Source organism: Bubalus bubalis, chromosome 1 (assembly GCF_019923935.1).
Source record: "Bubalus bubalis isolate 160015118507 breed Murrah chromosome 1, NDDB_SH_1, whole genome shotgun sequence".
In the NCBI taxonomy this organism is placed as follows: domain Eukaryota; kingdom Metazoa; phylum Chordata; class Mammalia; order Artiodactyla; family Bovidae; genus Bubalus; species Bubalus bubalis.
This window is the reverse complement of record NC_059157.1, coordinates 14,510,635-14,537,678: the sequence shown is the minus strand read 5'-3', so window position 1 is coordinate 14,537,678 and position 27,044 is coordinate 14,510,635. Positions and strand designations below refer to the sequence as shown.

Below are 27,044 nucleotides of genomic sequence, written 5' to 3'. Positions count from 1 at the left end.
ATACTGGAGTGGGTTGCCATGTCCTTCTCCAGGGGAATCTTCCCGACCCAGGGATCCATCCTGGGTCTCTTGCTTGGCAGGCAATTCTTTACTTGGGAAGCCCCAAGTTATCAATTACATGCTAAGTCTATTCAAGATCATTTCAGTTTCCAATACTGTATTTTATTTCTATAATGAATTAGTGATTTAAATGTAGAGTGTTGAACACACGATCTTTATAGACAGAGGATTTCTTTCTTTTTGCTCATAAAGGTATGTGATTGCACTACCAAAACAATGCTTTTCTGAAAAATAGGGAAATTAACGTTACACCAATGCACATTTTGTCACTTAACAAATAAATTCTACTACGTTAAGGAAGAAAATTGAAACTAAACAAAGCAACCCTGTGGCATTTTGGATACATGGAAGAAGAAAGGATTTTTGTTCAAGTTTTCAATGAGATTAAGAACAGAAACTAGATTTTGAAAATTATTTAGGCATTACAGGGATCTGATCCTTGTTCTTGGGTGTTCCCTAGGAAACGTCAGGAGGTTTCTTGGTAAAGAGAGAGAAAGACAAAGATCTTTTCATCGTTCAGATCTTTCAATTCAGATTGGTGTGGCAAAAGAGATCATCATTAAAAAAAATTTATTGGCAGCCTCTTATGTTCGGGGACCTGTTCTAGAATGCTGGGATACATTGGTGATTAGGTAAATACAGATCTCTGATCCTAAAGGGCTTACATTCTAGCAGGGGCAAAGCAGAAAATGTATAATAAACCTCATAACTAAGTGAATTACAGAGGACAGAGGTGATAAGTGCTATTTAAAAAAAGTACAGGGGGCAAGATAAAGGAGATGAGAAGAGGCTGCTATTTGCTTTGAGTAGGTAGGGTGGTCCTTATTGAGAAGATAATGTTTGAACCTAAAAGGGAAAGTCAGCAAGGTGGATATTAAATGAGAAGACTTCAGGAAAAAGGAAAAGCCCAAGTAGAGCCTCTACAGTGGGAGAAGCAGGTGGGGTTAAAGGAGAGTTCAAGTAGGGGGAATAAATGGGAAAGAGGAGCTTGTTTGAAGGTTTTGAACAAGGTATGAAATAATGCAACTTAACTTTTCAAACCATTGCTCTGGCTTCCGTCAAGACTGTTGGTGCCCAAAGGAGAAAGCAGTGGGATTAGTTATGAGGCCATTACAATGATTTGTTCAAGCAAGAAATTATGATTGCTTTGATCAGGGTGGGAACAGTGGATATGCTAAGAAACAGGTCCAATTTGGGTATACCTTGAAGGGAGAGCCCACAGGATTTCCTGATAATTGGATTTGAGATGTGAGAAAGCAGTCTACCAACAGTGACTCAAGGCAGCTTTTTTAAATTTCATTTTTATTTTATATTGGAATATAACTGATTAACAGTCTCGTGTTTCAGGTGCACAGCAAAGTGATTCAGTTTTATACACACACACACACACACACACACACACACACACACACATCCATTCTTTTTCAGATTCTTTTCTCATATTGGTCATTACAGAATGTTGAATAGTTTCCTGTGCTATACAGTAGGTCCTTGTTGATTCTCTATTTATCTGTGTGTATATTGTTAATCCCAAATTCCTGATTTATATCCCTCCACCACCATTTTCCCCTTTGGTAACCATATATTTGATACAAGTTTGATTTTGAAGCTTGTGAGTCTGTTTCTGCTTTGTAGATAAGTTCATTTGCATCAGGCTGGATGGAGAATCATGTTGCATCATGTTGGCTTCAGCGGGCAGGGGACTCGGTTGTGGATGTTTATAAGGTGACAGCTAGACTCCCAGATGGAGAAATGCCATGTAGGGAAGCGGAGTTATGTCAAAATGCCTGTAATTTTGGTGAACGGAGAGCATGAGAAGTTCATAAGAGCTGCGACAAAGTTTCTTCGCTGATTCTGTGGATGAATTCATCTTTGTTGAAGCCAACTGACTTTATTTGCTTTTTAGCATGTAAAGCTGTGTGCATATTTTATCAGGCAAACATATCCTACCAGAAAAGGGAATTGACCTTTAACGCTGAATAAAGTGCTCACAGCCCATTTGACTGGCAGAGGATTAGGGAGCAGAAGGCAGGGAGTACTGTCATTCCTATTATCAGAGCCGAGACGCTGTGCGCGCATCACGCCTTCATGGTGTTAGCACCACAATTTTTGTAATGAAAAACAACCATGAAAACAAATAGTAAAATCCCCATCTTACACAGTAGATTTGTACTGGCCCTTCAACACCCACACACTTAACACTTTTCTGCATAATATGATATTAGATTCTGGAATAAATACTCTTCCGAGCCTGTATATTCTTGTCTATCTCTGAATTCAAGTATAAGTACGGAATAGCTTTTTGAAAAGTGTAATATTGAACAAGAGTTAAAACAGTGGATTTTCACCACCTCCTCAAAAACAACAACGATTTCATTTAAAAAATGCTGCTTTCTAATTATCCTCCATATATATGTAATAATCAGGCTTTACGCTGATACGGATAGAGTTTTGTTTGTGGGTTTTTAAAATTTAGAGTATGCTAGTCTTTTTGTTTGGTTGGGTTTTGGTTTGGTTTTAAATATCCCATTCCAACACCCTCCAGTTTCCAAGATACCAACCAGATTGTTAACACTGGTTGTTTAGCCCATCACACATGGCGTTGGGTATATGTAAGAAAAGTAGGTCTAAAGAATTTCCTGAAAATTCAGATTTGAGGTGCAGGACAAATGTGAAGGTAGGTAGAGTATTTATATAATTTGTGGTCCTTTTAAGATCATGCTATCTAAATTTCTCTAGCTCGACTGAATAGTGAATTTCTCTCCATGCCAGAGATACAGATGTAATCATTGTTTTTAATACCTAGTGTTCCATATTATTCATTGTTTTAATTGTTCCCCTATGGATGGACAGTCAAGAATTTTTTTTTTCTCTTTTGGTACTGACTGTAGTGTTTATAAAGCACTTTATGCCTTATCTGGCACAAAGTCAGCACACTAAAAATGTTAGCTGTTTTATTGACCAATTTGCCATAGTAAGTGTTGGAGCTGCTGCAGTTTGAACAGACTACCATTTATGAAGACTGTGTTGTAACGCTGTCACTATACCTCCCCTCCTGCTCCTTCTCTTTCCTTCTTTGTAACAGCTGTAACAGTTACTGAGTTCTAAGCTCACCCTTCAATTGAAGACCAGTGACTCACCCTGAGACAGGGAGGGGTGTAGGGTAAAGTGAAGTGAAGTGAATTTGCTCAGTCGTGTCCTACTCTTTGCGACCCCATCGACTGTAGACTACCAGGCTCCTCTGTCCATGGGATTTTCTAGGCCAAGGTACTGGAGTGGATTGCCTTTTCCTTCTCCAGGGGATCTTCCCAACCCAGGGCTCGAACCCGGGTCTCCCCCATTGTAGACAGACGCTTTACCGTCTGAGCCACCAGGAAGTCCGGTACAACCTTTAAAATGAAACAGCCTGAGGACATGCCATCAACTGATTTGAACCAAATAGGTCCAAGATGGCTGCCAAGACAGTTCCGGGGCTGGCCATAAAGGTGAAAAGTGGGTGGTGACCTAATTCCTGGAAATCCCCACCCCTTCCCTAGAATGCCTGGAATACTCCTCCCACTCATTAGCCTGTGAAGCTACCCACCCCTTAGACACTGACAGTCCCAAACCCTGGGGCCCCTCTTGCCTCCCGAGTTGGCCCACCCTCCATCTGTGGCCTGTGTTTGCTCCCTGATAACCCTTCATTCACTTCACTGACTCACTCTTGAATCCTTTCCTGCGGGAACCCAAGAACCCGCGCTTGGCAGCTATCCCAGGGACTCAGACGTGAGCTGGGATGTGATTGTCCTCTCATGCCCCACTCTCCTTCCCGCAGCTACCGTATGGTTGATATTCCACAGTATTCTCAGTACACCTGTGATTTCAAGACCAGACTTAAGCTTTTCCTCCAAAGCTAGTTCTCCACCACATTTTAAAAGATTCGATTGCTATTTCCAATATACGTCTACTCATTTGTGCCTAGAGCTTGCTCATTCTCCTGCACCTTTTGACCTCTTTACCTTCACATCCAGTTTATCAGAAGAATAGGTGGATTAGATTCCTTCCCTGTCCCTCAAATCTTTTATTTCCCCCTAGGAGAAGGCAATGGCACCCCACTCCAGTACTCTTGCCTGGAAAATCCCATGGATGGAGGAGCCTGGAAGGCTGCAGTTCACGGGGTCACTGAGGGTCGGACACGACTGAGCGACATCACTTTCACTTTTCACTTTCATGCATTGGAGAAGGAAATGGCAACCCACTCCAGTGTTCTTGCCTGGAGAATCGCAGGGACAGGGAATCCTGGTGGGCTGCCGTCTATGGGGTCACACAGAGTCGGACACGACTGAAGTGACTTAGCAATTCCTCGCTTTTAGCATCCTAGTTAAAACATGTATGATTTCAAACTTAATTCCATACTTTTTGTCTTCATCCCGTCAAATATATCCTGTCCATATGCCAAGTTAAATGGTTAGCGTATGCTTTATATATGTCACTGTGTCTAAAATAAGCCTAAATGCATCTTTTAACTACAGATTAAAAGATAACTGAGTCCTGGCATTTTAGGAGGAAGCAGCATTAGTTCAAGGCATCTTCTCTCTAGCATCTCAGCTGGCAAGGATCTTTGAGCTACAATTTGAATTATACACCTCCAAAAGGAATCTGTACTTCTTCCCAAGGGAGATGATGACTTTTTAGATAATTCAGATTATGAGCATATTCTTCCTCAACTTGAATTAATAATGCCTTTCATTGCTTTCCACACTTATTTTCCCTGGAAGTTTGCCTTTTGAAGTTCCAGAATAAATCTAATTTCTCTAAAATGTAACTTTGAACTCCATAAAGAACACTGCCACATTGCCATCTCATTCCTAGATGAAACTGCTGACTTGAATGTTGCTAGTATAACAATCTTTCTAGTTTACGAGTTCTGGGCATGCTAAAAATTATCTTAAAGTATGTACCTTAGACTTGAAAATAGTTGTCTAAATGAGGCCTGAGGAAGAGTCTATTAATTTACCAGGATTTTTTTTTTTTTAATCTACTTTGTGCAAATTCAGTGCTATGTGTTGGTTAATGAAAGAGAAATTAACCTTAGGAAAGTTGCTGCTGCTGCTAAGTCGCTTCAGTCGTGTCCGACTCTGTGCGACCCCATAGACGGCAGCCCACCAGGCTCTGCCATCCCTGGGATTCTCCAGGCAAGAACACTGGAGTGGGTTGCCATTTCCTTCTCCGATGCGTGAAAGTGAAGTCTGTCAGTCGTGTCCAACTCGTAGCAACCCAATGGACTGCAGCCTACCAGGCTCTTCCGCCCATGGGATTTTCCAGGCAAGAGTACTGGAGTGGGTTGCCATTGCCTTAGAGACCACAGATAAAATTTTCGTTTAAAAATGAATGATTTAGAAAGTGACCAAGAGATCCAGTTTTTTTTAAGGCTGCCACCAATCCTACAAGAATTAAGAAAGAGAGGCTGCTCATCTGGAGTCTTCGATCTTGGTGGACAGGCCTTAAAATCTGATTCGTGATTTGACAGCACAGGACGATACAGATCTCCTCTAAGCACTGTGAAATAATTAGGTTCCAAAAGACCTGTCCTAAGTTCAGAAAGACATCTCACCTCCAAACCACTAATGCTCTGAAAGTGGCCAAATTAGGAGCATTTCTTTACCTGCTAAGTTTACCTGCCATAAATGGATCAAGATATTCAGTCTTTATACATCCCCAGTCATCAGCAGGAGATCTGTGTGTGTGTGTGTCTGCCTGTCTCAGAGGTCACTAGCAGGCTAGTCTTCCTGAAGCACAGATCGGATTGGGTCACTCCAGAGGGGGGATTTGTTGACAAACTTTGGCTTGAAAAGTGGAAACTGATCCAAGAACTAGAGCGTGTTAATTGGTTTACTTCTACCTCTTAACAGCAATATGGTTCTTCTTCGGTATTGAACTCCCTACTAACAGCGTGACCCAAGAATGTTTATCCTTCTGTTAATTGTAATGAGTAAATTGGCACAAAGAAAAATAAAGAGTTTTTTTTTTTTTTTTTTTGCTCTATTTTATTTTATTTTTTAGCCTACTTTCAACCTCCATGGATCCTAGGAGATATTGATTCATAAGCACCATTCAGAGGAGCGGTGGTTAAATCAATACATTAGCCTAGGATGAGTCTCAGGAACAGATAAAAACATTGTAATTAATTTTGTCTTTAGGCAGTCACTTACTCTGGTTTTCTGACACCAGAGGCTCAGAGTCTGGTTAACACAGGGCAGCTGGAGTTGGGATTCTAGGCAGGAAACTTGTGCTGCATCCTAATGCTGGGAGGCGGGGAGGGGCTTGTGAACCAGCCAATCGATCGCTGCCTCCAGAGACCTGGCTTCAATTTACAATATAATCTTATCTAGATAATGACCCTTAAGGGGAAGCTGAGTTCCTTTATCTCTGCCTGTAATGAATTAAGCATATTTATATTCAATCACCAAGACATCAGTGTCAAGCTCCTTGTCAAAAGCCTGTTAAGAGGAAAGGAAGGGGAAAAACAATAAAGGAAAAACCCTGCAACCCCCTGGAACTGCTCAGCTCTTGTCAAACCTTCCCATTGAGCTAAAACTTGATGCTGCTACAGCTCACTGCTTGGGCTTCCACTGGGGCAGCCTGACCAGCTCTTAAAGCCAGAGTCTCCAGTTATCCACATTTTCTCTTTTCTTCACTCTACCCCAGTCTATCAGTAAGCTTTATCACTTATGCTCTAAAATATGTTTCTGTTGCCTTTTTTGTTTCTTCATCCTTGTCACTGATTTCCTAGGCTGGGCGCCATCTATTCCTTCCTGTCATTGAAGCAGCTTCTTGGTTTGCTCTTCTCACCTGCATACCACTGAGGGGCATTCGTCACCCAATAGAAAAGTGATCTGCTTAAAAGATCAGTGGGGTTGGGTCATTCTTCTGTGATGGCTTCTCCTGACTTTACAGTGAAAGGAATACCCTGCCTCTCAACTGCCTGCATGATTTAGCTCCTTGTTGTTTTTCAGTTGCTAAGTTGTATCTGAGTCTTTGCGACCCCACAGACTGCAGCATGCCAGGCTTCCATGTCCTTCAGCATCTCCAAGAGTTTGCTCAAACTCATGTCCGTTGAATCAGTGATGCCATCCAATCATCTCATCCTCTGTCATCCCCTTCTCCTGCCCTCAGTCTTTCTCAGCATCAGGGTCTTTTCCAATGAGTCAGCTCTTCATGTCAGGTGGCCTAAGTATTGGAGCTTCAGCTTCATCAGTCCTTCCAATGAATATTTAGGATTGATTTCCTTTAGGATGGACTGGTTGGATCTCCTTGCAGTCCAAGGGACTTTAGGGTACTAATACGGCCTCTTCTTGAGTCACTCTTCTTCTGTATGTAGCATTCTAGTTTTTAGTTGCTTTGAAAACACTTTACCTCTCTCTCTATCCAGTCTTAGGACCAGTGCCATTTCCTCTGCTTCAAATTTTCTTCCCTCCACTGGGTATAACAATCTCCTTCTCTTTCAGATCTCAGTTGAAAGATCATCTATTCAGAGAGGCAGTCTTGACCATCCTATTCAAAAGAGGTCCTCCCAGCAGTCTTTACAGGCTTTGCATCTCTCTGTCTAGTTTTCTTCACACTATTCATCACAAACTAATTATTTGTGCTTTATGCACTTTTGGTCTTTGTCAAAAAATACAGTGTGTGTGTGTGTATAATTCATGAAATCCAGGACCAAGTCAGTTTTAATTATTGCTTTCCTAATAAAATAAATGCTTATTAATACTTTTCAGTGCTCTTGTCTGCAGGTGGAGCCAGAGAGAAGAATGAATTTAACAGTACCTCCCATGAGAAGGCAGGGCAGTTCTGTTCTCTGCCAGTGACTCTGTAGCAGAATCCTAGTACAGTTTCTTATCTGGATGCATGTGCCCATTTTGAACCATAGTCTGTTTCATGATGTATGGTGCTGGTAAAGGTGTGAATTGGGCAAGTATCATTCTAGAGATCTTAAAGGTTCTCCTCGACTTAACTGACATGGAGTTCAGTATCACAGGTATCACTCGTGGCTCAGACGGTAAAGACTCAGCCTGCAGTGCAGGAGACCTGGGTTTGATCCCTGGGTCAGGAAGAGCCCCTGGAGAGGGAAGTGGCAACCCACTCCAGTATTCTTGGCCTGGAAAATTCCACAGAGGAGCCTGTTGGGCTACAGACCAGGGGGTCACAAAGAGTCAGAAAAGACTGAGCAACTAACACTTTAGCGTTACAGGAAGAAGAGCTAAAATGTATCAGGTATATATTATGTGCCTACCAGGATGCTAAGCACTTTGCATCCCTTGCTTAATACTTAAAACAACCTTTTGAGTCCTGTTGACAATTCAGTCAATGTTGATATAGCTAGCAAAACCTGGGTTATAAACTAGGTAGTTAGACTCTAATTCTCAATATTTTAACAACACTCATAAATGTATTTGCCTTAAAGAGCCTCCTCTCTTAAATTGTTTTGTTTTTACTGAAGCAAAGATGGTATGATCTCAGTACTCTTAAGTCACCCACATAATACTTCATATAATTTCATTGGATCACTCTGGATCGCTCTTTGATACAGCAGGAAAAATCCATAGATTCATCAGACAAACCCTGAAAAGCTAAATGCACATAAAACGGTAGGTGGGAGGGCAGTGACATAATAAAGACTGATACTCTGTCTTTTGCCTTAAAGTTCATTCTGGTACTAATGATTATAACCAGTAATAGTTCCCCTATATCCCTAGGACTGAGCCAATATCTGTTTCTAGAATACCTTCAGGGTAGCCTTTTGAGAAATGACAGATTGATTAGAATATATTCATCTTAAATATATTAATATTTTCAAAATTTAGAGAGTTGAGAAACCATCTGGTTTATCATATTCTTACTATGGATTACACACTAACTTGATGTGAAAAGTATCTCATTTAATTTCTGTAACATAAGCCAAGCAATTATTACTCCATTATGTGGTGGTATAACCTGATGCATAGAAAGCTTTAAGTAATTTTATATTTTAGATCCTGTATTAATGGCCAGTGTGTCGACCCACTCGCCCTTCTGGTTTTTGTGGTACCACCTACCCAAATAGCTCTAATCTCCTAAGTAACATGCACAGTACATGCATTGAAAAGAAAGGCTTTGAATTCAAACTATGCTTGTCAATCTTGGTTCCCCCTTTTCCTAGCAAGGAGTACCTGAGTACAGTCTTGATTTTGCTATAGTTTGGTTTTCTCATCTATAAAGTGGTGATAATCAGAATTTAAGAGTTGTTCCAAGAGTCAGATGAAATATTATATGTCAAACCATGGTAGACACAGGGGAAATGCTCAAATGATGGTCGTTCACCATGGTCCCCATTGTTGGCACAGATGTCTTAGGTATAAGCTGCACATGACCAGTCCCCAGCTCTGGCGTCACCCTGGTGCTGATTTCATCCAAGACTTCGTGCAGCTTGGAGATTGCTCAGGGGGCTAGCTGACTCTTTCTTAATGCTTTAAATGTTGTGCTGCCTTTTTTTTTTCCTAGGCAGTAATTTACCTTTGACAGTGATGGATTATTATTCAGCTTTGATTCATAGCTGCGTTGCCATATAAGGAGAGAGTAGCATATCAATGAGGAGAGGTGCTGTTTTAAATATGGGAAATATTTTCAGTAATTTCCTAATTAGCATGAACAGAGAGAAAAGGCATTTGCTGAGCTCTATGAGGGGGCACGTTCTAATTCCTGTTATGCATATGTAAGACTGAATTCCGTCTCCTGTAGTGATTCATTCAGTGCATGCTGTCTCATGGGATTCATCCCTCAAACATGCACCCAAGTGTGCCGAGTGGGGACAGGGAGCCAGAAGCAGCTCTATCCTGGTGCTGATGCTGAGTCGGAATGAGACCAGAGGAGACATCAGAAATCTCACTCTGAGCTTCTCCTTCTGGTAAATGTGAGAATGATCTTTGACCTCCCTACTCCAAGGGAAACTTACAAGGATTAGAATCCAAAAAGAACCCAGAGTTGAGGTCCAACAACAAATGATTATTCACTTGGTTTTGTTCTAATCATCATCATTGACTGGTTTGTTCCATGAAATCAAAACCAGTGGTAAGTCAGAATACCTGTGTTTTGTCACCAAGGGATCAGGAAAAGATATGTAATTGAATAATGTCTGTTTAAAAAAAAAAAGGCGAAATAAGTACCTACTTCAGTGAATTTAGTATCATTATCATCTGTATGAAAGTATCGTGCCATTCCAATATGTAGCTCAGGAAAGTTCCCAGAGATATTTGAAGAGGCTACCCTGAGTGTTAGGCTTCCCTTGTAGCTCAGTTGGTTAAAAAAAAAAAAAAAAAAAAAAAATTCTGCCTACAATGCAGGAGACCAGGGTTTGATTCCTGAGTTGGTTATACCCCTGGAGAAGGAAATGGTAATCTACTTCACTATTCTTGCCTGCAGAATCCTATGGACAGAGAAACCTGGCAGGCTACAGTCCATGGGGTCCCAAGAGTCAGACACGACTTAGTGACTAAACCACCACCACTCTGAGTGTTAGCATTGTAGTGATGGAAGAAGTCTTACCTTTCCGTGCACCCTTTGAACAGTTAAGGAAACGCAGGCTGAAAGACGTGAAGGGAATGTCTCTGAGTCGTAGAACTGAGTCTTAATGTTAGTCTTTATGAGTCTTAATGCCAGCCAAGATGCTTGCAGAAAATAATGATAGATACCCAGGCCATATTATCTTAACTCTAGGATTCAGTGGATGGTTTTATTAGGCTCAGTTCCTGAGAAATTTTAGTCCAGTTACTCTTTGAAGGTAGAGGATATCAGTCTTTGGAAACTTTTCGTTACTGTTCATTTCATTATGGATCACAACACTCTACCTGACACATATGCCTTACAAAATTGAAATGATGCTTGGTGTCATGGATGATTTTGTGGTAACGTGACTTAGACCATGGTGCCCAGATGTTTAATTCAACGTAATTCCGAGTGTTTCTGTGAAGTTGTTTTTGTTCGTTAAATGAGATTAACATTTAAATTAATAACTTTTAGTAAAGGAGATTACCCTCCATAAAGTAGGTGGACCTCATTCAATAAGTTGAAGGTCTTCATAGAAAAAAAAACCCACTAACCTCCTCTGAGCAAGAATGATTTCTGCCAGCAAACTGCTTTTGAACCCCAATTGCAGGCTGTCCCTGGGTTTTCAGTTTGCTGTTCATCCTTGCAGATCTGGGAAAACTACCAGAGAACAGATGTATATCCTGTTGATTCTGTTTCTCTCCTGAACCCTGATTGATAAAGATTTTGATCCTGGGGAGTAGGGTTATTCTATACTACGTGCCTAGGGATGTGGAATTGTCTTTGGAACTGGGTGATCGGTTGAGGCTGGAAGAGCTTTTGGAGTACATATTAACATAGAAGAAGCCTAGACTGCTTTGGAGAGACTGTTGGTAGAAATAAGAACATCAAAGAAAAGGATGACTCAAGTGGTGATTCGTCACTTTCATGAGTCAGGACTCAGAAATGAGGTGCATGCTATGGGAGGAAAGGCAGTCCTGGTTATAAAAATGCAAAGAACTTCACTTGAGTGGTGTCCCAGCATTTTGTAGAAGGTAGAATTTGTAAGTGATGTTGGAAATTACTTGAGGACATTTCTAATCACAGCATTGAAGGCATGACTTGGTTTCTCCCCGATTTAGGATAAAATGCCAGTAGAGAAAGTAAAGGATTGGTGAGCAAAAAGAAACCAGGACTTGGATACTTGTAAAACTCTCAGTGTATCCATGTTGGAAAAAAAAAAAAAAAATGAGAACACATTTTCTGGAGATAACAGCAAGGGGGTGGATGAGTAGTCATTTGATAAAGAGATTACAGTGTGACTCATGGATCCAGGTAAGGTGTTGGCAGAAGACAAAAATAGAAATGGGGTTGCACTGGCAGAAATACGCCCAGCTTGGGCTACTGGGGGGACAGATCTGGGATAGAATAAAGGAAGACAGATTTCTGAGCCTTTAGAGAGTGAACAATACAGGTGTCTAGCTGTGGCCATGTCTTGTCCTTCAAGAAATGGGAAAGATAGATGACCCCAAAGGTGATTCAGAGATTGGCAGAGGTGCTTCTGCCACTGTGAGCACAGGCCCAAGGAGTCAGGCTGTTTCCTCCTTGATTTCAGTAGGCAGGGCTACCTCCTATGTTTCCGGAGATCAACACTGCCAACCCAGTGCACCTGGAAGGTGAGACCACCATCCTGGTGGACCTAGACCTAAAAGCATCAAACCAAAGAGAATTAGTCTCAAGCCTTACAAATCAAATGGAATTTGCCCTGGTAGGCTTTCAGACTTGCTGGTGACCCTGGGTTGGTTGGTTGGTTTGTTTTCCCTCTTTTTCTGATTTTCCATTTTGAAAAGGGAATGTCTGTCTTCTGCCATCTCACCATTGTATTCTGAAAATAGATGATGAAGGAAAGTTACACGGCTCAAAATAGCCTGGAGTGAAAACTCCCATCCAGGTCCTCCCCACCATTCTATGCAAAACAAAGAACTCTCTCACCCGAAGAAAAGAAAATGGACATTGAGGTTGATTACAACCAGCTCCCAGCCGGTCCAGCCTCTGGCCGATCTCCAGAATTCCTTGCCCTAGCCGTTTAAGAAATAACTACTCCGAACAACCTTGGAGAAGAACAGGCCCCCTTAAGACAGTAGATTTCCACATATATGTCTATATATACTTACTCTTTCCTTGGCTTAGTGCAGCAGCTCACTAATCTGACTGCTGCCCTTCCTTGCCTCATTAAAGGCGGTCTGTCCTGTAAATTGCCAGTCTCCTCCTTTTTCTGAACCTCACCTTCTCTAACTCCCTTACCCTAGAGATAATGTGTCTGGTTTCAAAGGTTCATATCTGTAAGGAATTTTATCTCATGATGAATTATACCTCGAGTTGTTCCCACATTTGATTTAGATGAGAAAGTGAAAGTCATTCAGTTGTGTCTGATTCTTTGCATACAGTCCAGGAATTCTCCAGAGCAGAATACTGGAGTGGGTAGCCTTTCCCTTCTCCAGGAGATCTTCCCAACCCAGGGATCGAACCCAGGTCTCTCGCATTGCAGGCGGATTCTTTACCAGCTGAGCCACAACGGAAGCCCAAGAATACTGGAGTGGAGTGGGTAGCCTCTCCCTTCTTCAGCAGATCTTCCTGACTCGGGAATTGAACCTGGGTCTCCTGCACTGCTGGTGGATTCTTTACCAACTGAAAAACTATCAGGGAAGCCCTTAGATGAGATCAGACACTTAAACATGATGCTGATATGGTTTAAAACTTGGGGAGCTGTTAGGATGGGAATGAATTTATTTTACACATGAAAACATGAAGTTTGGAGGGCAGAGTGTTCTGTTCTCAGTACCTCAGAATGTAACTATAATTGGAGACAGGACCTTTAGAAAGTGTTAGTTGCTCAGGAATGTCCAACTCTTGGCAACCCCATGGACTGTAGCCGCCAGGCTCCTCTGTCCATGGGATTCTCCAGGCAAGAACACTGGAGTGGGTTGCCATTTCCTCCTCCAGGGGATATGACTGACCCAGAGATTGAACCCAGGTCTCCAACATTGCAGGCAGATTATTTACTGCCTGAACCAGAAGGTTAAGTTAAAATAAGGCCATTAGAATAGGCCCGGATCCTATCTGAATGATGACCTAATAAGAACAGGAAGTTTGATGGACAACAGACACCAGGGATGAGCAGTACAGAGAAAAGACCATGGAATGAAATAGTGAGAAGGTGGCCATGTACAAGCCAAGGAGTGAGGTCTCAGGAGAAAGCAAACCTGTTGATACCTTGTTATGAGTCTGGTATTTTGTTATGGCAGCCCTGGGAAACTAATACATTTGAAACTTTCCAATTCTATTATTCTGGACTGTTCACTTACTAGACTCAGTTTTATCTGTCACATCTGCTTCGATAAACATGATGCTTTGAGTTACTGCAAAAGTTGAATATTGTGATCCAGGGTATTCCATCTACTCTGGAATCATGAGGTATCATCTGAGGTGTGTGTGTGAAAGATTTATGCTCACTTGAAATCACATCCGGGGCTTCCCAGGCGGATCACTGACTGGTAAAGCAATCTGCCTGCAATGTGGGAGACCCGGCTTCAATCCCTGAATCAGCAAGAAGCCCTGGAGAAGGAAATAGCAACCCATTCCCAGTGTTCTTGCCTGGGAAATCCCATGGACAGAGGAGCCTGGCAGGCTACAGTCCATGGGGTCACAGAGTTGTATAAGACTTACTGACTAAATAACAGCAAACTTACATCCAGCTTTGATTTTAGTTTTATGTTTGTCGTTGTTGTTGAAGATCATCTTTGAGTTTTTACAATAGTAAATACTGCCCATTTAAAAGAGAGAGATCACTATTCACACATATGTTGACTTCACTTAAATATAACCATAGGGGAAAGGATCCATTATAAGGATACTATAGCATATTATAATATGTTTTCTTAAAATTGTGAGTTGGTTGTTACTATAACCAGAGATTTTTGTTTTATTTAGCAATTTGATTTTCTTTCCTTGGGCGGTCATCAGAAACAGGAGTATATAAATGTGGTTGGTATTTGTTTGCCTTACTAAGGGTTTTAGAGGCTTATGGAAGAGAAATATGTAGATAACCAAAGCTTTCTTTGTACCAAAACTGAAACACGGGGTGATCTTGGATAGAAATATCTTTAAAGCACATTATTTGAATCCTTAGCTTGGTGTGTTAGAGAGTCACCCTGCCTTAGATGTCTTGGGTGATTTGGGGTTTCATTATGAACAATATTCTACTGGTCTCTGAAAGTGAAGCGGATGTTCAGAAGATATTAAAAGGTTTGGCACTGCTTGTCATTTCATTAAATGGCTTCATGTGGCTCTCTATACCCTGAGTTCTTAGGAATAGTTTTATCACATTTTTTTAAACAAAAATTTTAAACTATTTTCAGCTGTTTCTTTTCCTTTCCATTCACTTACCTATAGCATTCCTTTCCGCCATTCCTTACTTGATTCTTTTTTTAAATCACTGTGTGCTTAAATAATTAACTACAGTTTGTAAATTAAGCACATGTAGGCTAAGATGATAAATTTTTAGTGCATAAATTTTATAGCATTAGTATTAGTATAAGGTTATCAGTGCTTTCCATTTGCTTGTTTCATTCAGATGAGGCTGCTGAGTGAACTTTAGGTAAAGTATTTTCATAGTAAGTATCATCAAACAAGGACATCTTTCCAAAAAGTGTCTCTTTATGATGTTTGAAGCCTTTGTGGAAGTGAAATATAGATGCTGTGTTTTGAGAAGGTATGATCATTTATTTAACATGTGTAATTTTTCAAAATAAACATGAACTGAATTAGGGAGATACTATTAAGAACATTAATATGACAGACTTGACTTTAAACAATGGGCTCATGGTTTATTAATTGTTTTACTTGCCATAAACAAGAGATTCATTATTCAAAGATACCTCAACTCTAGATCATTCCATCACCATGTTCTTCCATTTTAATTTTTAAAAACTAGATGTTTTATATGTTTATTTCTATAAAATAAGGAACTCCAACATTATCATCCTTGGTCGCTAGTAACACAACATACCCAAATGTACTCCTAGAAAAAGACAGCACTTAAGGAATTATTTTCCTAGAAGAGGAGTTCCACAACTCAGTTATTTCTGTTTTCCACCCTCACGCTGTGGTATTTGGGGCTTAATAAAATTGTTACAGAACTCAGGGTCAAAAGCCAGTAATTGAGAGGCAAATGTTGGTAGAAAGGAAAGATGCTTTATTCAGAAAAGCCAGCAACCTGGGGAGAAGGTGGACCCTTGTCCAGAGACCAGTTCTGAAAATTCTGCTCAGCCATGATAATTTTTAAAGGGAAAATGAGCTCAGTTGATGATTAAGGTAGGAGGTCAGTTTCTTTGTTATTTTCCCACTGTGTGCAGACTGCCGGCTTCTCATCTTTCTTTGGACGCTGTCTTGCCTGCATAAATTAACTAGGGGGAAACTGAGGGTAGAGAGGCAGTCATTCTTTAACTACTTAATTCTTCATTTTTACTCCTCCTAATACAGGAAAGGATCAACAGGTTAGGCAAGGCATTGTGTATATCCCATAAAGCAAATAAAAATAAGGAGGTTAAATGAGACCTAGTGGTGATGGACAGGGAGGCCTGGCCTGTTGTGATTCATGGGGTTCCAAAGTGTCGGACACGACTGAGCCACTGAACTGAAGTGGTCTCATTGCTGTGATTAAGACTTAAGGGGAGCAGCTTACATAAAGTTACTATGTGACATATGTATCCTTTGGCTTGATTTCTTCCCTCCCCTCAGCCTAGCATATGTTTCTAGTATTTAAATTTCTTTTTCTTATTTATTCTACTCTCAAACCTTTATTTGCAGACACTAACTGTATATAACTATCACTAGCTTTTGTGGGAATGCTTATTAATCAGATCTTTTGTTCCTTCCCTTCCTCTTTTAAAACCCATTTCCCTTATCATTCTTGTAACTGTAAGGGGACAAGATGCCTACAACTTCCTTTTGGTGGATGGCTTTGCATGAAGCAAGTATTTGGTAAACAAGAATTAGATAATCACAAATATTTTGTTAGCTAATTTTCTTTATTTTCCATTTTTCCTGAATGCTGCATTCTTCTTTTTTGCTTTCTTTCTAGAGTCTAAATATAAGTCTTAACTTTCTTGCCTTTGTTAAAGAATGAGCTTCAAGTGTAGGTCAAATGAAACATTGTTATGCTACTATTGTGCTTCAGAGCTTCTTAATGTTCATCTCTTAACTATGAGAAGATGTAAATTAGAATAAATAACTTTATCAGGGTGCAAAAGGAGGGCAATATAAAAGGACTGCTATCATTTTCATCCTGAATCAAGAAAAAGCTCATGTTGGCTGTCAGTGGTTAGGAACTTAGGGTTGCAAAAGCTGTCACGTCCATGACGACACTAAAAATTTCCTCTTATCTCCACTTTAATTTGGAGAAGGCAATGGCACCCCACTCCAGTACTCTTGCCTGGAAAATCCCATGGACAGAGGAGCCTGGTAGGCTGCAGTCCATGGGGTTGCTAAGAGTTGGGCACGACTGAGTGACTTCCCTTTCACTTTTCACTTTCATGCATTGGAGAAGGAAATGGCAACCCACTCCAGTGTTCTTGTCTGGAGAATCCCAGGGACGGGGGAACCTGGTGGGCCCCCGTCTATGGGGTCGCACAGAGTTGGACATGACTGAAGCGACTTAGCAGTAGCAGCAGCCACTTTAATTTCACCAACAATTAAGTTTTGCTTCAACAAAGCCTGTGACCAAAACCAACACACACACACACATGAGCGCGTGCGCACACACGCGCACACCCACACACAAAATAACAGTTCACCTGGTGGTTAAGCATATGTTCCTGGTCTTGAAAGCAGGAATCCTGTTATGTGATCCATTTTGCTGGAGTGTCTAGGTTGTATATGTTATGTAATGTTGGGTTGTGTGTGTTATGAAATGTTGTGTCACAGTGGCTCTAGAAGCCAAATGCTTTAAAACTCACTAGAATTTCCTTACGTTGTTGATCTTATGTTTACAATGACTGAATTTGCTTTCCCAGTTGACAAATAATTTCACAGTATCTGTAGGTTGTTTGAATCAAAAAACACAAGAAGACCAGCCAACAGAATTCCAATCCCACAAATGGCATTAAAACAAAAAGAGTTTTTGGTGTTATTAATAGGAAAGAAATTAATACTGAGATTTAGATATTTTTTAGAATTAAACAAATTTCTGGGCTTCCCTGGTGGCTTAGCAGTAAACTATCTGGCTGTAATGCATGAGATGCTAGAGACACGGGTTTGATCCTGAGTCGGAAAGATCCCCTGAAGGAGGAAATGGCAACCCACTCCGGTATTGTTGCCTGAAGAATCCCATGGACAGGAGCCCAGCAGGCTACAGTCCATCGAGTCACAAAGAGTTGGACATGACTGAGCGACTAAACAGCACTAAAGAGAATATTCAGTTACATTAAGTTTGGTTTGTAGTGTTCTTTAGAAGGGTGGTTTGAAGCAGACTTTGTTTTTTGTTTTTGTTTTTTTTTTTTTTAATTAAATGTATTTCTTTTTGGCCACACTGTGTGGTTTGTGGGATCTTAATTGCCTGACCATGGATTGAACCTGTGCTCTTGACAGTGAAAGTGTGGAGTCTTAACTATTGGACTGCCAGGGAGTTCCCTACATTTTATTTCTTTAATTGATAAGCTTTCTACAATATTTCTATGAATAAGAGACTTGCCTTTCTAGGTTTTTCTAGACTATACCAAGAAAAAAGTTACTGAAACTGATAGTGAATTTTTTCTTAAGCAAAAGGAACATCCATGAAAATATTTAGAAATTAGAGAAGGCAATGGTACCCCACTCCAGTACTCTTGCCTGGAAAATCCCATGGATGGAGGACCCTGGAAGGCTGCAGTCCATGGAGTTGCTGAGGGTCGGACAGGACGGAGCGACTTCACTTTTACTTTTCGCTTTCATGCATTGGAGAAGGAAATGGCAACCCACTCCAGTGTTCTTGCCTGGAGAATCCCAGGGATGGGGGAGCCTGGTGGGCCCCCATCTATGGGGTCGCACAGAGTCGGACATGACTGAGATGACTTAGCAGCAGCAGCTTGATTTTAGTGATTTTGTTTTTTAAATAACTAACATTTGAATACATGGAAAGATGATTTAAGTAATTTATTACTTGCAGGTGGATCCCTTTCATAAAATGGATGCCAAGAGTCTAGTTCTCAAAATTACCTTCTCACTTTCCTTATCTTGTCTGTTCTAAATGTGTAAAATGCCCCTTTAGTTGGTTTTCCCTTTCCTGAACTCTAAAGAAATACACAAACTACATTCTCTGTGAGATTATTTGTATTTAGTATTATAAAGTCACATCCAAAATTATGCGGTTTCTAATGATAACGAATCTAAATCTTTGGCATCTCTTCAGAACAACTCGGAAGACCTGAGTTCAGTATGTTTCTAAAGAAAATGAAATGATGTATTAAACATGCTGTTCTAGTCCAACAGCACTTTACATTATAATAATTTTTTGACACGCTAGATGTATTTACCTAATGTCTAAGTATGATATTTTTCCTAAACTCCTAGAAGATTCACTTATACTGTAATATGTTGGTTACTCTTCAGAAAATCCTATGAGAGAGCCAAGTATTATTATGTTTATTTTTCAGCGAGAAAATCTGTCATCTCTGGGAAGAATTGATTTGCTAAGAATTACAGATAGTGACCATGATAAAAAAAAAAGGTATTCTTCCACTCACTATTTGCTATTCCAACCATTGGTACACACTGTCAGAATTATAATTTTTAAACTGTGAGCCTCATGTAAGTTGTTTCAAGGGTCTGGAATATTTTATTCAGATGTACTTGTCCAGGATAATTCTGACAGATCAGAATTTTGTCCCCATCTCCAGCATCAAAATTGTCAGTTAAATTTTTGTGATCTTAGTTCTGCATCTTTGACATATATTTTTTAATAAAGGGACTTTCCACTGTCCTGTTTTCATTGTACTTTTCAGCAATTTTCTTTTTAAAGTTTCGGGCAGAAGAATCTTAGAACCTAGTTTTGGCGCTTTTCCTCTCTCTTGGAAAGAGCATTTCATATGTTTCTCTGTCTAGTCTCCTGGTTTTGTATTAGGGAGTGGTATTCAAGGAATGGGCCCAGTGAGGCTCAGAGTTGTGACCAGGGCATAAAAAGAGGGACTGAATTGGGACTAGACGCCTGACAGCTCACCTTATTGCCACGTGATGGTTGGGAGCTCATTTTGAATCCCAGGAGAGAGACTGGCTGAGGACTCGGCCATGCCGCAGGTGCTGTCAGACAGAAGCTCCCGGAGAAGTCGGTGTATGTAGAGATAAGGAAAGCATGTCAAAACATTTTTTTCCTAACAGAATTTTGGAGGAGTGTGAACATTTCTATTTGGCTGGTGGAGGCTCATTCTATTAAGTAGGAGAAAAGTCTTGATTTAGAGACAAGCTTGAAAGTAATTTCTGCCTGATATTTAGGCAGGTGGCACTTGGCCATATCTCCATCTGGCTGCTCCTCTCTGGGCCTTTGGGACCACCTAGCTTGTTCATTTCAGTCCTCAGTTTACCTGGGTTCAGTGGAGATCAGGAAACTAGATTATTCACAGGTATATTAAGGATGGTGTGTGTATGAACATGTTAATTGAAATGCCAAAAGTAATGGTGGCCATCTTCTCTTCTTTGTCTCATCAAGAAAGAGATTTCTTATTAATAAAGTTGATATTAGCTATTACTATCAGAAGCTATCCTTTGACCAATTATTTACATTCGGGTACCAGTCTAGGTGCTAAAGTTACGGTGGTGACCGCATGGGCAAAAACATGTACTCCCTGCTCTCAAGCAAAGTCCACGAGTAGAAAACAGGGCAGATATTAACCCAAATCATCACAACTGTGGATGTTGAATTACAAAATGGAATTGGTTTTCTTTTTGTTTTGTAATTTCTAAATGTATTTTATATTGAAATATAGTTGATTTCAAGTTTCGTATTAGTTTCAGGTATATTGCAAAGTGATTCAGTTACATACATACATACATGTTGTTTTCAGATTCTTTTCCCATATAGATCCTTATAGAGTATTGAGTTCCCTGTGCTATACAGCAGGTTCTTATTATATATTTTATATAAAGTAGTGTGTATATGCTAATCTCAGACTCCTAGTTTAACCCTTCCTATTCCTTTGGTAACCATAAGTTTCTTTTCTATGTCTGTGAGTCTATTTCTGTTTTGTAAATAAGTTTATTTGTATCATTTTTTAAATTGCATATATAAGTGATATCATTTATTTATCTTTTTCTTTCTGACTTACTTAGTATCATAGTCTCAAGGCTTATCCAGGTTGCTGCAGATGGCATTATTTCATTCTTTTTTATGGCTGAGTAATGTGGAATTAGTTTTCCGAAGGCAGGAAGTATGGTTCTATAAGGGCAGTGACTGAAGTTGCTCAGTCATGTCGGACTCTTTGTGACTCCATGGATTGTAGCCTGCCAGGCTCCTCCATCCATGGGATTTTCCAGTAGCCAATGGTTAATTCCCCTCAAGCTGATTCTTCGATTGCTACCCAGAGGCGGAGTTAGAATGGAGCAGATGAAGGAGGGGTGGAAGACCATAGCAGATAGAAGCATGTAGCTGACCCAGGAGGATGGAGGGAGGGAAAGGCTGGAGAGGGTTCAGATAGCCAGTCTCGCTGGGTCTTTCAGATCATTCAAGGCACATGATCTTTGTCTAAGGACTTTGGAAGTCCATAAGGGATTTCTAAACAGAAAAGATCTTTCTTGCCAAAGTGTGAAGAACAGTTTGATGTGGGTGTCAGAACTAAAGGGAGACACTGGTGGAAAAGTCTGTTGCAATAGTCGGGGGAAAGACGATGCTTACTTAGATTAGAGCACTATAGTCAGACATGAATGTATTGAGAGATATTTTAGTAGTCTGACGGGTGGAATAGGTTGAAAATGGAGGTGAGAGAGAAAAGGAAGGGAAGTCAAACATAATTCCTACCTATATAAGTTTAAAAAACTGTTTTATGGAGATACAAATTACATGTCAGAAAATTGATCCATTTTTAAGCGTACAACTCAAAGTTTAGTCTGTTTTTAGAGTTGGACTGCCAGCGTCACAGCCTGATTCTAAAATACTTCCATCACCGTAAAAAGAAACTTCATGCCCATTTATAGTCACTCGTCATCCCTATCTCTGGCCCTAGGCAACAGCTAATCTGTATAGATTTGCCTTTTGTGGGCATTTTGTAAAAATGGAATCATACAATCTGTGTTCTTTTTGTCTGGCTTCTGTCACTCACCAAACTGTTTGAGGTGCATCCAGCTTGTAGCTTACCTATGCAATTGGAAACCTGGTCGGACCTTTCTTTTAGGGCAGCACCAGAGAAGAGGTGGGGTTGGCAGTGAGGAGGAAGAGAGGATGAGTTAGGTTTTGGACACGTCAAGTGTCAGATGCCTTTTTGGTAATTAAAGCTCTGAGCATGGATAAAAAACACACAAGGAAAAATATGACTTGGACAGGACCTCGGGGTATTCCAACCTTTTCATAATCAATCCAGGGACGAATTTGAAGGAAACCAAGAAGAAATGTCCCTTGAAATTAAGGACAGACAAAAACAAAATAACATTTCAAGGAGAAAGGAGTTGTTCAGTGTGTCAGTTAAGCATAGATTGAAATGTTCATTGGCACTATCATTGTGAAAACCATTGGTGATGTTGGTGGGATCTGTGTTGGTTGAATGTAGATTATGTAGGTTGAAGATTGAGTTGCGAGGAATAATGAATGTAGGTCACTCTTTTGTGAAGGAGGAGAAATGTAGTGGAGTGTAGATCTGTAGACTGTTTCGACTAACACGATAGAGATTTAATCACAGCTAAATATTGACCAGAAGCATCAGTACAGGAAAACTGAAAAGCTATATGTTATAGAAAAGAAAAGGAAACATGATAGGTGAGCATCCTGGAAAAGCAGGAGGAATTGGATCAGACGCACCCTTGCAGGAAGAAGAAGATGGACCACCTCCAGCATGAAGAGAATGGAGAGAGATGGAGGCAGATTGATGTTCGACTTTAGGACTCGTGTTTCAGCTCTGTTGGCACATCTGTGTTACTGCAGCTGAAATGTTTACTTTAAGGTGGTTGGCTGGATTTAGTCATTATTTGTGACCTAAAGCCATGGTTGAGTGTATACAGAGGATCCACAAACCTAGCTTTATTAGCTTGAAACCCACAGTCATTTTAGAAAGTGTGTGAATCACACATGACAACAACCAAAAGTTGTTGATTTGACTATTACTCTTCAGAGAATCTACTCTTTGACCAATTATTTACATTCAGGTACCAGTCTGGGTGCTCAAGATACAGTTGTGACCACAAGGAGCAAAGTATACATCAACCCTACTCTCATGCAAATTCCATGGGTGGAAAAGGGGGGATGGGGTGTTAACCCAAATCATCAGAGAGGCGGATGTTTAACTACAAAATGGGAATAGGTTTCCTTTTGTTGTAGCTGTTTTCTTTGTTTTAGTAATTTAGTTGGCAAAATTTCAGCTTTTATGAACTTTCCCTATGTATTCTCTTTGCTTTCATCCCTGTTCTCTTTCCCTGGATAAATTCTGCTCCCCCCACCGCCCCCACCTCCGCACACACTAGCTTCCAAGCATTCATCAATTGTTTGAGACTTCTTGCTGGGAAATAGGAACTCAACCAGCTTAGTCTAAAGCAGGATGTGAATAACACCGCCGTAAGCACCTCAGTTGTTTGAATCAGCATTTGGTTCCTTCAAATCCCTTTACTTTAATCATGACAATTGATCTACAAATCAAGTTGAAGGAAGAGCTTGGGGATTGGTTCAGACCGATAGCTTCGGTAAATAAAATGTTTCTCCAACCCACACACCGCAGGTCCAATTATGAGGAAGGCAGGATTCCGTCTCCTTCAATACTGTCTTCCCGCCACTTGCAAGTCTGCATATTAGCATACAGTTCAGACCAGAGGCCTGATAAGCACCTGCCTTACGTCTATCATTGAACTGGGAAGGAACCTTGGTTTTTGTTATCCTTTGTGAAAACTGGGTATTAGCCTTGCTCTCCCTTAATTCACCCTCATGGAAGCTTGTCTCTTTGATTTATCATAACTTAACTGACCAAAATGACAAATCTCCCCACTAAACAAATCACATGTGATTCAGTGACCTCAGCTTAGTGGTTGGGAAAACTTTTCTGTTCTCTGGGGTGAAGACTTTTAAACCATTGTAAATATATTTTAATTGTATCTGTTCTGGCGTCATTTAGCCAGAGGAAGCAATTTTTTAGGAGCCCATTTCATCTCCCTTGAAATTTTTGGTCTTCACATTGAAAAGCTTTTGAGATGAGTAGCTTGGAGGGAGAAATGGGAGCAAGCAGAAGCTACAGGAGCGAAGGAGCCATTTATAAACAGCATGTCGAAGGCCTGCTCTCGTTCCCAAGCAGCAGGGCATTATTAATATGTAACAGTTAATACCCTATATTGCTTCTCAGCTATGACTCATTAGTGGAAATATTGCAAGATTTTGAAAAAAAAAATGCAAATCATGGCAACACAAACATCTCATTTTCTCATCCTCCTGCCCCGACCCCATGTTTCATAAATGTCCATGCTGGAAATCCAGAACATCTGATATTCTAACTGAATCTTTGTGCAAGTGAAAATATCAAATTGGGAAGGTGTGTAAATATTGTCTTGCCCCACTCAAACCCAAGATGACATTAAACAAGAGACACAAGTTAGTACTTCCCTTTTCATTGTAAATCCGGTTGGTTGAATCCATGGGTATGGATCCTACAAATACAGAGGGATGACTCTGGGACTTGAGCATCTCCAAATTTTGGTGTTCATAGTGGGTCCAGGAATCTGTGCCCCACAGATTGCAAGACTGCATGCGTGCTGAGTTTCTTCAGTCATGTCCAACTCTTTGTGACCCTATGGATCATAGTCTGCCAGGCTCCTCTGTTTATGGGATTCTCCAGGCAAGAATACTAGAATGGGTTGGCATGCCCTCCTCCAGGGGATCTTCTCGACCCATGGATCAAATCCATTTCTCTTACGTCTCCTGCATTGGCAGACAGGTTCTTTACTGCTGGCACCACCTGGGATGCCCGCAGATCCCAAGGAATGACTCTAATTGATTGCATGTTTTGATGGCATTAAGCTATGTATTCTAATATTAGTTTTCAGAGATACTTGTTTTTATCTCTCATTGACTTATGTTAGGCTTGTAATTTGTGAGATGCTTCTAGTAACCCCCTTATATTTCTAGTCCAGCTATGTATACATGAACTTAACTGTTTCCTCTTTTGTGAAGCCATGTGTGATATCTCTTTCCTGAACTTTCCATCACTATACTCATCAAATCATACTCACTGAATGTTTCCAACTTGCCTACTAGGCTAAGAGCATCTTGAGCTCTTGTGGTATCCTCATGCTTAGCAAAAAACAAGACAAAACAACCCATATGCATATACCATGGCTGCTCAAGAAAGGATGGGTGATTGATTGAATGCATGCATGTGAAAATTAAACGATTGGGCCAAATCATTTTGAAATTGACCAGATATTGTCTGTTGGGGAGTGAAGATGAGTAAATGTGACCTTTTAAAAATAGATAAAAATAGAACCAGGAACTCTGTAAGAGGGGCTCATACAACTGTTATAAAGTAGGTGGTAGGACCAGAGCAGTAGAGAGAAAGATTTCTCTAGGCGTTCTAGGCTGCTCTGGGTGCTTTACCGTAAGCTTGATATCAGGGGCGTGTCTCATTTGTGCACTGGTGCTTAGCACATCACCTGCTACTTGGTTGTTACTGTTCAGTCGCCGAGTTGTGTCCGATTCTTTGCCACACCATAGACTGCAGCACACCAGGCCTCCCTGTCCCTCACAATCTCCTGGAGTTTGCCCAAGTTATGTCCATTGACTCGGTGATGCCATCTAACCATCTCATCCTCTGTCACCCTCTTCTTCTGCTTTCAATCTTTCCCAGCATCAGGGTCTTTTCCAATGAGTTAGCTGTTCACATCAGGTGGACAAAGTATTGGAGTTTCAGCATCAGTCCTTCCAAAGAGTATTCAGGGTTGATTTCCTTTCGGATTGACTGGTTTGATCACCTTTCAGTCCAAGGGGCTCTCAAGAGTCTTCTCCAGCACCACAGTTTGAAAGCATCAGTTCTTTGGTGCTCTGCCTTCTTTATGGTCCAACTCACACACTGTACATGACCACTGGAAAAGACCATAGCCTTGACTATATGGACCTTTGTCAGCAAAGTGATGTCTTTGCTTTTTAATATGCTGTCTAGGTTTGTCATAGCTTTTCTTCCAAGAAGCAATCATCTTCTAATTTCATGGCTGCAGTCACTGTCCACAGAGAGTGAAAAAGCTGGCTTAAAACTCAATACTAAAAAAACAAACCTAAGATCATGGTATTCAGTTCCATCACTTCATGGCAAATAGAAGGTAAAAAGGTAGAAGCAATGACAGATTTCCACTTCTTAGGGTCTAAGATCACTGCTATATGGTAGATGCTCAATAAAAGTGATGTCTGATGGCTGGAAGCAGCCAGGCAGTCTGACATGAAAGTAAGTGCTCTATGGAAGAGTTTACAGGGATCATAAAATGTGATTGCCCAAGGCAGTCAAAATAAGTCCATCTGTGTAGAGGGGCTTACTGTCAAGAATAAATTCTAAGGACTTCATCGCTTCTGGGCGCTGTCTGACGTAGACTAAAAGCAAAAGTGCCCTCCCTGGCTAGCCTGCAGCCTGCTTGGCCCCGAGATGTTGCTTTTGTGCTGATGGCTGCTTTTGTTAAGTGTCTGTACAAGAGATCTTAAGAAGAGGAGAGCTCTCAAAGGCAGATCACAATGGGCTGAACCCCAGGTAGAGGCAACCGAGTGTGGTGTGGGAGAGAAAAACGAACTCCTTTTAGGAGGGAACCTCTCAAGTTATCCAGAACCAAAGCTTCACAGCATCTGTCTTGATTTTTGAAGTTTCTGTGCAAGGGCAGATGGAAGACAAAAAAGAAGGTGAAAAGAAACATTTAAAGTCACCTCTCTCCTAATTCAGAATTAAATCATTTGGGTTAAATTACCCCCATTCTTCCCATCATTAGAGTGTATTTCATGAACATAGACTGTTCTCCTGAGCTTTATAGACTTCCTGGTATTTTACCTATGAGCAAATAGCATCTTGTGCTTTATTTGATGTCTTAACAAAGAAAAACCTTGTGTTTGAGGAAATGATTCATGCTTATTGAATGTGATTTCCTTTCTTAACGTCAGCATTAAATAAGTATGGGAGACGTGATGATCTGTGATAACTCACATTCTAAGTCTGACTGTTTTGTAAATATATACATAGATAAAATATGGGTTTAAATAC

General features: G+C 40.6%; 1 protein-coding gene across 9 annotated transcripts in view; it reads left to right on the top strand.

Annotated features, from left to right (window-relative positions):
* UNC5D (unc-5 netrin receptor D) overlaps positions 1-27,044 on the top strand; it is a 627,582-nt gene that overhangs the window by 276,048 nt on the left and 324,490 nt on the right. The window contains exon 2 of one of the 9 annotated variants that reach the window (XM_044933610.1): positions 15,230-15,269. The exons of the other annotated variants lie outside the window; for them this stretch is intronic. The gene's annotated coding sequence lies outside the window, so the exon portion shown is untranslated. The remainder of the gene's footprint in view (positions 1-15,229; positions 15,270-27,044) is intronic. 9 annotated transcript variants of the gene reach the window in all.